The sequence below is a fragment of the Lolium rigidum genome, chromosome 6 (assembly GCF_022539505.1).
Source record: "Lolium rigidum isolate FL_2022 chromosome 6, APGP_CSIRO_Lrig_0.1, whole genome shotgun sequence".
NCBI lineage: Eukaryota > Viridiplantae > Streptophyta > Magnoliopsida > Poales > Poaceae > Lolium > Lolium rigidum.
The window spans coordinates 345725977-345736536 of record NC_061513.1 but is presented as its reverse complement, the minus strand read 5'-3'; the positions used below and the strand labels follow the sequence as shown (position 1 = coordinate 345736536).

At 44.2% G+C, this 10560-nt stretch overlaps 1 pseudogene; it reads right to left on the bottom strand.

Moving 5' to 3' along the window:
- Positions 1–8086: 8086 nt before the first annotated feature.
- On the bottom strand, positions 8087–10358 carry LOC124664915 (annotated as a pseudogene).
- Between the last annotated feature and the right edge of the window lie 202 nt (positions 10359–10560).

Here is a 10560-nt window from a genome sequence, read left to right as displayed (position 1 = left end):
CCACACACCCTCCTACTTTACGAGTGAGGTAAAACTTCAAATAAAGCTCCGGAAGAACGACTCGTAATCTATCTTATTGCTAGCTTAAGTTCAAGAGCTACTTGGCTTGCTATAGAAATCTAGCTACTTAGGTGCTAGGATTAGGGAAAGATTCCCTTCTATTGCTAGTCTAGGTTTCCATAATAACTGATGCATGAGTTGACTCCATTGACTTCGTTGATTGGATTCTTCATCTTGTTGCAGTTGACTCCTTTGTTTTCGAGTTCCACGGTAGTTTCTCCTTCGGTGCATTGCTCTAAGAAGGGGGTTCAAACGAGATAGAATGAGTACGAGCGTACTCAGCAAGTTCATATTAGGAAATATGTGTATCATGCACTAGCTACAGCCATAGACCGGAAAGTCATAGGCCAATGCAGGTTTTCATAAGCATTTCTTCAAAAGGTTTATTTTATTCCGAAAACTATGCCCGTCGGTCTTCACGGAGTTGACCGAACTTCGTGGAGTTCCTTTCCTGCCGCGTTCGCAGTTCCCTTCCCGAACAGGGAGTGACAGTCACAATTCAGTATCCTCTGCAGAGGTGCGTTACTTTTCCCATAAGAGACCTTATCCTTGTTGCCAACCAGGCGATATCTTTCCCGTCCACACTTCCTTTGGTGTGAGGCCAGGTGTAAGATCCAAGTCCACACCGCCTTCTCCGCGACTGCAAACCCACCCTTTTGTCCGACCCTACACCTCCAGTAGACTTCCCCCGATAATACGGCTTTACTCATGGTGTACTCCGGACAATCCTTCATAGATCGGAAGAGATTAACATCACCAATGGATGGGGATTTAAAAGGATTTCCCAACCTATTGCGGCAGTGCCTCCAAGCACCCCACCGTCTCTCCGATCCGTTGGCGTGCGAAGGGAAAAGATACAGCTGACTTCCCCGAGCCATTATAGATCTTATGGTCAACGCGATATGTACGGCGCTAGAATCACTCGGACGGCATTGGTAATTAATCCTAGGGTGATATAACCCATTGCAATGGAACCTCCACCATATCAACACATACCATGGTTCCATTGCCCACCACATAGTCATATTCATAATTGTAAAATAATACTTTGCTTTTCAATGCATGAGTGATAAGTATAGTACTTTGCATATAATTTGATAAAAATAATCAAATGACATGAGCAAGCGATGAACTTGCCTTTCTTGATCGCAAGATTATGCGGGCAAAAGCTTCGATACGTGATAACTCCAAATTCTGAAATACCATCATCGTCCGGTAAGGACAATGTTTAAAGAACTGGCAAAGATGCTATAATGCATAGTATGAGATGCAATCGCCCCGAGCGTAAGCTAACCTTGATGATTTAAGATATGTGAGTTGTAAAGATTCCTTTAGGGTTGGTTGCACTTTTAGAATGGTTCTCAAACAAGGTTCTTATTAGGGTTTGGTTATATTAGTATCATAATCAAGTGATATAAGACATCATAACAATCATACACATAAAGAATAGTAGTGGAATAATATGTGAAGAACAGTTGTTAATTTTAAGTTCTACAGATCATGGTTGATGATTACTTATACTATACTTCAAAAGAATAACTTTTGAAGAACATGTTAATTAAGAATTAATGAGTATTTCAAAGAAGGATTAGGCTTCTAAGGTTTGATTGACATTTGTACTTCAAAAGAATAACTTTTGAAGAACAGGTTAAATAGGAATATGAACTATTATATATAGGTGCTATGGCTTCTAGGGTTTACTATTGGATTCATTTAGTTTTACTAATAGGAACTAGTTGGTTCTTAACTTGGGTTGGTTCTATATACAACAAGTATTGACAGGTTTATTACTATGGGTGATTATGGTATTATATCAAAGGATGATGGTCAAGGTGTTGCTATGAGTTAGGGTTTACTATGGCTTCATAATTGCTTTACTAAATAATCTCTAATGGTTTCTAAGCTAAGTGAATTATCAATTCCTAAGTAGGGTTTAGTGAAATAGGAGTATGTGTTGTGAATTGTTACACAAGGTTGGTATTAGGGTTTATCATCATGGTTTAACTAGGGTTTGATGGTTGAGGTTAATCCTAATGGTATGGTATATAGGAGTTGTGATCAATGGTACTAATTCAATTAACAAGTTAGGGTTTCTACCTAGGTGACATTAGTGGATCATATAGGTTTTAATTAAGAATAGGAACATGAAATGATAATCTCATGTGACTTGGTTTTATGCTAGTGGATCATAAGCATGCATTCAATTGTTGCTAATTAGGGTTCTATATGTCAAGTAAATCTCCCATGATCATATGTGACACATATCTAGGGTTTTAGAGTTGGTTCTAAGGTGGAATGATCACATGAAATAATGGGATCCAGATTCTAACTTATAATAAAACTAGGGTTTCTAAATTATGATCTAATTCTTAAAGTAATACTTGGTACTAGAATTAATGTGATTAAGTACTTGGAATAAAGTTATTAATAATTTTAACATGCTATTAATTTTTAGAGGGTTTAAGAATTAAAATAATTACTAGTTAGGGTTTATGAATTACCACTAATATTTAAGTTAATGCAAATATGATAAATAAAATTAATTCTAACATTTACTTAGTTACTAAATAGTTAAAATTTAATTTTTATAACTTCACTAATTATTGAATTCAAATTGTATTTTGAATAATTGAAATGGCATAATTAATAAGGTTAAGAATAAGTGAAATTTTATTTTGACACACATTTTTGTTTTATATTTTATTTGAATAGAGTTTATTTTTGTGAGCATTTTGATATATTATTCATAATTTTCTGAGTTTAAATGAATTTTATACAATTTTGCAAAGTTTCAGTGATTTTCTGGAATTTGAAATAAATTTAAAACACTAGGTGTACCGATTCATTTATACCCGCAGAGACTGACTAGTGGGTCCATTGACTAGGTCAATTGCCACGCGGGCAAAGACCAGTCAATGATGCCAAGAGACCCCACCTGCCACGTTGGCATCACCGGCGTTTAAACGCCGGCGGACAGTACACGGTGGCGCCGCCGATTTAGTGCCCCCCAGGACGGACTACTAGGTTTTTCCGACTCCCCTCGAGCTACTGAACACGATGGTGGTGTTGGTTTGGCAAGGGGATCATCGGAGTTACGCCGGCGACAATGTCCCACGGCGGTGCTCTCCGGCGAATGATCGATTGAGAGCTACAGATGGTTCCGGGAAGCAAAGGTAGGTCCAAATGATGCGCAAGCTTACCGTGAATACGACGGTGTGGTCGACGACGACGTTGGCCGCCGGAGTTGAGCTCAATCTCGCCATTACCGACGATGTACCGAGAAAGGGAAAACCGAAATTGACGTTGTCCGGATCTCCCTTGACGATTGCTTGAGCCCGGATGCTCCTCTCGACGAGGCGCTCCTCCTCGACCAAGCTACGAGCTCCGGGGTGGCTCCGGCCGACGGCTTCGTCTTCGACTCCGACGACCGTGGGTGGATGAACGCGAGAGATAGAGAATGACCGAGAAGAAATGGAGGGGCGGCGAGGTTCTAGGGTTTCCTGGAGAAGCTCCGAGCATATTTATAGGGCGAGGCGAGGTCCGGTTCGTCGGCTCGCCGGCGGTACCGGCCGAGATGCACCGGCGACGATGAGCTGCATTCGGGCGTGAATCTTGATGCGGATGGATAGACTCGGACGCGAGGGCGATAGTGTGGAGCGCTAGAACCTTCGGCGACGTCCGAGGCGTCCTTATCGTCGACGAGGTCGGCGTCTACTGGCGTTGTCGCGGTGTCGGCCTCGGAGAAGAAGACGACGACGACGTTTCTCCCTTGCACGAATTCTAAAGCAACCGAAACGGTATCTGGCTTTGGGCTGGGCTGCTCCTGGTCTTCTGCTGGGCCAATGACATGGGCTGCTGCTGGGTTGCACGGCCAGGTAAGCTTTTCCCTCTCTTTTCTCTATTTCTGTTTTATATTTTCTGGTTTGGATTTGAGATTTGAATTCAAATTGATTTCTACTTTGTTTTGCGGGTTCTAAATTATTTGAATATCAAAATAATTTGATATTCATGCTTACTCGTATAATGTTGTTGTTTAAACAAACATTTAGTATTTGATTAAATTTGTGTTGTTGTGAAAGGTATTCAATATTTCAAGTTTATATTGGTTAAGTGTTTGTCTCAATTACTTTTATTTAGAAACCAAATATATTCCAATGGTTTGAAAATTTATAACCTCTGCATGATAAACTCATGATTAGGTTTTACTAGTACTTAGTAATATGAATTGTTTACATATTTTAATTATGGCTAGGGTTTAGCAAATGGTAAAGGAAATGGAATTGGTTCATGATTTTATGTGAATTGAGTCCTATGTGAAAAGGTTTAGGGTTTTGGGGATACTTTACTAATTGAAGTATAAAATAGACATGAGGCATGGCAGGGTTTTACTTATAATCCAAAGTGATACTTGGATTGAAATGCAAAGGTGATCTAGGGTTTTAGTTGTGATTACTCAATTGATACACAACCAATAATTAAGATATGAACATAAGCTTTGATTATGTTTTATTGGCTAGCTAGGGTTACTCTAAGGTTTGGATAAACAAGGTTTAGGTTTAATGCCCTTACTCCTTCATACAAGGCATGAGGTTTGGTTTGGGGTTAACTACTAGTGATATACTTATTATTTTATGTGATAGATGAGATCTATTAATCATATGATTTAACTTATCATTTATATCTACAAGGTATAATCATGCATTAGACAAGATCCACTCATTCCTCACTAATCCCTCTTTAATATTCCTCTCATCACACTCATCCTAGATTCTTAGGGTTTATAATTAATACCAAGTTGTGATGATTATAGAATTGGTTTGCTAAGGTATTGTTATTGAAATAGGGTTCTCACTTCCAAGATTAAATATTGACTTGAATAACTAGGTTTAGTACTTGTCTAATATGCTTGTATGAACATGGCTATGATTAGTATTATAACTTCTCTCATCTCTCAATGTCTTGGAATATCCTAAGGTCCTACTCAAGAGATGATGATATGATCCTCTACATATATGGTTTCCCTAGGAATTCTACCTTGCAATCTCCTCGTAGCTTGTTCTTCAGGAAATCTGATAAACCCGCATCTTGTGGTATGCCTCCACCTCCTAGCTTCTTCATCTTGATCCTAACTAATTCACATGGAGTGGCTCTATGTGTTTGTGCCCATGTATCATGGTACTTGATGAGCAAATGGATGAAGGGTGTGGCTCTATTTATAGGCTTGGGCAAGCTCTAGTATCATGACACATAGGTGGTGACTCTTGTATTGGTTTGATGAGTAAGGTGCTTGGTTGTCATGCTCTTATCCATAGCAATCCTTTGAGCATGAGGTGGCAAAGCTTGGAAAGCAAGTCATGTAGATATTTTCATCCCACATGGCATAGAGATTATCCTCTCATAGGATTTATTTTTGGATAGCCAAGTGGCATTTGCTACTAAATATCATGTGGATGGTTTTATTATTGTGGATGAGTCATCATATCATATTGGATTGTATTTACATTATAATATTGGTAAAAAGTTAAAGTTGAAGGTTATTCCTCAATTTTGGATAGTTGGGTTTGATTTCACCAAGGCATGATCATATGAGTTTCAAAATACTCATAGTTAGTTTGATTCAAATAGTTTGAACTATAATTCGTAATGTAAATGGATTTAGTTTTATGATATTCCATGTATTTAATAAGTTATGATTTAAACAAGAATGTGTGGCTTTTATGCACTTTAGACCCCGTGGTTTAACTTATTTATAAGTGGATTAATTTACACACAAAGGTAGTTGCTAACTTTTAAGTGTTAATAAGTTAGAGTTTGATTCTTAAAGAATGGGTTGTTGTAAATCTAATTCCATTTGATCTAATCCATAGATCAAATCATCTCTACCCAAAACAAGGTTTAGCAAAGATCACAGTGAAGTTTATAGCGCTTGACTTGATGATCTACTTCAATTCCAGACAAGTCAAGTGAAACTTCGGTGATCGTGGTAAGTTTTATTTGAAAGCGCGAAAATTCCCCGGATTTTCTATGCATGAATGCAATGCACACTTTGGTGTTCTCTCATTTTATTGCCTCTAAACCTGGGATATTACAGCGGCTTCCTGCGGTGTCCCGTCGAATCCGCTGGAAACTGACCAGATTTGAACTAGGGGTACACTTTTCGTCGCTCAATAAATTCCGGGAAAAATGCTTTTATGTCTATGATACATCATTTTATGTGCTAAATGTTTTCCGTTTAGCGTGATGGTGAACAGGTGCACCAGCACGCCCGGTACGGCCATACCGCATCTCTGTGGGGGGCCATTTTAGCCAAATGACAATTTAAACGAAGTCAGAAAATCCGTTGGAGCCGCATGGCATCATTTTATGTGTCCTGGTAACCACTCCAAAAGTCGGAATTATAATACGGCAATTATTTTGGAAAACCCTTCACAAACAGGGCTATCACGTCCGGAGTTCTGTGGATTTTAGGGCAAAGTAGGAAACGGCCAGAGACACCACATAGTTTGTCGGAACGAGACCATATTTGGCACGTGCGTGGTCCCTGGGAAGGAAGGCATGGTCCCGGGAGCGGATTTCCAATCCGACCCATGGGCGATGGTTTTTTCATTTTCGGGGTGCCAAAACGAGTTTTTTTTTTGTGAAGCAGCTACATGGGGCGTATTTTAGTATTGCGCGAGACCTCCGCGTAGTGGTAGGACACCGCCTCCGCACCACATATGACATGCCATATATGCGCGCTAGCTATCTGGGAATCCCTGCGGCTTCATGCGGTGTCCCGCCGAATCCGCTGGAAACTGACCGAATTTTAAATAGGGGTACACTTTCCGTCACTCAATAAATTCCACGAAAAATGTTTTTAGGTTTATAGCACATCACTTTATGTGCTAATTTCTTTCCGTTTAGCGTGTTGGCGAACAGTGCACTAGCGCGCTCGGTACGGCCATTTCGCATCTCCCGAGGGGGCCGTTTTGGCCAGATGGCAAACTGGACATCATATTTGGATTCCTCTAATTTTTAGGTTCAAATGATGATATGGATGTTATATTTAGATTCCTCTCATTTTTCTGATCGATTTAGACATATTATTTGTGGAATTTCGATTTTTCGATTTAAAGATATTAATTATTCCATATTAAATAGAAAAAAATCAAAAAAATCATTTTATTGTTATTTGAATTCAATATTATTAATCATTGTTACTTATATATTCATTATTGTTTACTTAAGTAATTGGTTGGAATTCAAAAATAATGAGTTGTGACATCATGGTCCAAGAGTTAATAGGGTTGATAAGCTATTATTATCAGCAAGATGTCAATTCTTTAAGGGAAGCTCATTCGAATGGAACCAAGAAGTTAAGCGTACTGAGGTTGGAGTAGTGTGAGGATGGGTGATCGATTGGGAAGTTTAGCCATGATTGTAATTTGACCTAAGATTAAGTGTACTTAGAGTTAAAAGTGTATGGGTGAAAGATAAACAAGTAAAAAAAAGAAAAAAATGGTGTAAAAAAATTAAATTTTAAAACTCTATGCCGAGGGCTTTGCCGTCGGCATATAAAAAAAGTATTTTTTCGAAATTTTTTTGAAATTTTTTTGGAAAAAAAAATTCGAATTTGTAAAATTTGTATGTCGATGGTTTTGCCGTACGCCGAGGGCCGGGCTACGCCGACGTCAATATTATATATGCCGAGGGACCTAAACGTCGACGTCATACGCCGAGGGCTGCCGTCTGCGTAGCCTACCCCGAGGGCAGCTGGCCGTCGGTGTATCCGTCCATTCCTGTAGTGAATAGCTGCACCATAACTAAACATTTTACTAATAATCTACTACGTCGCACCGCACGTGTGGCGCAAATTGAATGTGAATCGTTTCCCTTCATCGTTTCCTGCACTATATATGCATGTGTACGATATGCATGTATCTATCGATTCTCCGGTGGGGACCATGCACGCAGTTCATATCATGACGAACATCCATGTGAATCCCTTGCATGCATGGCGACTAGCTATATATGTTGTCCGCATCGATCAAGCCAGTGGCAGTGGGGATGTGAAAATTCTCTGGCCACGGGACATGATCGCCTTGGGATTCATATATACTTCGCTTCCTCTCGACAAATCTGGCCCATTTGTTTGGACCGGAGGTCTTCTTCTCACAGGTCACAGCCAGACTGATCGGGGTAGTACGACCACGCTATCTCGGTCTCCTGGCAGATTCGCATGATCTCGTCGTCTGTTCGTCCAGCCGCTTCAACAGCTGCCCACCTCCTGACGACGCTGGCACCGACGACCGCTTAGATCACCTCCTCGTCCTCCGGGGACACCGCTGTCCCACCTGTTCAGGTTCATGGGGTAGATGAGATCAGGGTTGGAGGCACCCGTGATACCTTAGGGCATCTCCAACTGCGCGATTCAAACCGCGCCCGCGCGTCCGTTTGGGTCGAGCCGGACAAAAACGCGGCCCAGCGCGGGGACGCACCGCAAAAGCGGACGGCCGCGGCGTCCGGAACGACGCAAACCCGGCCCAAATCCGGGCTAGGTTTGCGTGGCCGCGGATGGCACGCGCCGTCCGCTCGCGTCCGCGCGTCGGTCGCCTCGTCTCCCTTGGTCCCACTCGTCGGTGATCGGGGAGACTATTAAATGGGGACTCGGAGGGGATCCGGTCCTCCACTCCGGTCCCCACTCCACTACCCGAGCAAAAACCGCCGCCATGGCCCCGAAGCGACGGTTCGCTCCGCGAGCGAACGACGACGAGGCGAGCGGCAGCCGCCGTCGTCCGCCGGCGCTGCGGCCATCGGGAGGATACCGGCGCGGCCTCCACATCGGAGAGGCCGCCCGCGGCGGTGCGGCATTGCCGCAGCCGCCGCCTCTCCTCCTCGAGCCGAAGCCGGAGTCCTCGGAGGAGGACCCGGACCTCCGCGCCGCCCTCATGATCTCGGCGGCGGAGGAGGAGGCGCAATGGACGCAACTCCATGCGGCCATTCGCACCTCCGAGATGGAGGAGGCGGCGCGGCGGGAGGTAGAGGAGAGCGGAGGGCCGGGCGCTCACGCCCGGGCCAGCCGAGCGGCACGGGAGGAGGAGGAGGCGGCGCGGCGGGAGGAGGCCGGGCGCCGCGCCGACAAGGACCGCCGCCGGGAGCGGCGGCGGCGGGAGGACGAGCGGCGGCGCCGGGAGGCCGGGCGCCGCGCCGGCAGGACGAGCGGCAGCGCCTCGGGGAGGAGGCGGCCGCTCCGTGCGCCGGCGCAGCGCCGGGTGGCTCCGGACCCCCACTCGCCGTGGGAGGAGGCCCCGTGGTCTCCGTGGCCGGAGTCCCCGGCGCGCTCCAGCCACAACAGCGCGTCGCCGCCCGGGGTGGACGACGACGACGGCCACCGACGACGCCCACGGGGGCTAGGCGGCGCACCGGCGGCCACCGCGCCGCCGACCAAACCCTAATAGAGGGTTTTTACTTAGTTTAAATTTAAAAGCCCATATAGGGGCTTCTTTTGTTAGTTATTTGCCCAAAATAGGGCTATGTATAAATTTGCCCAAAATAGGGCATATGTTTTAATCAAATTTCGTTTAAATTTGCTTTTTTTCTTTTATTTTCGTGTTTCCGGATTATGCGATGCGTCCGCGCGTTGGGCGCAGCGCGCGATGCAAACGGACACGCGGACGCGGGCCGCTGTCCGCGTGTCCGGCCGGCGACCCAAACGGCCCAAAACGGACGGCCCAGCGCGTCCGTTTGGGTCGCGCGGTTGGAGATGCCCTTAGCGGAGGATGTCGTGGAAGACGCCGCCGGCGAAGTCAGGGACGCGAGACGCGGAAGGAAGAGGTTGAGCCAGCGGTGCGGCACTTCCCATAGGCTTGCGGCGCAGAGCTTCTGCTCACTGTCACCTACCTGGTCCAGAAACCCTATTTTCGACACGACCTGCACGAACCGAAGCCCAGCGCCGCGCGTACTGGAGCTCCTACAGAAACAACTCCAGTCTCTGAGCACAATTAGTATAATTTACTAAGCAAAGATACATGCATCAGTCATGCCAATTTTTTTTAATGAGGTGGCAAAAGGTTTGCCACCGTTCATTAATTAAGGAAAAGAGTCATAATAATAGTTTAAACAAGAATAAAAAAGACCTATGCGAATTACTCTCCTGTCATTACAAAACTCAACTGCTTGGTCCCCGCGGCGACCCAAACCTCAGCCTCACTTTTAATGATCTTGAGAACAATAGTCGGTGGCACGGTTTCGTTGTTGAAGATCTTTCCGTTTCGCTCTTTCCAAATAGTTCAACTCACAAGCATAGTAAAGGAAGCCATAGCCTTTCGGTTTGGATTCGGCTTGCATGACATCATAGTCCACCAATGTCTAATAGAGAAGTCTGTCGCTCAATCTTGAGTTCGAATAGGAGAGACACCGAGCCACTCCTTCACCATTCGCAGTCTTTTGGAGAAATGAGAATGAGAGAATAGTCTCCTGAGTTTGTTTACAAAGCGTAAAAAGACCATAATTATTTCTTCC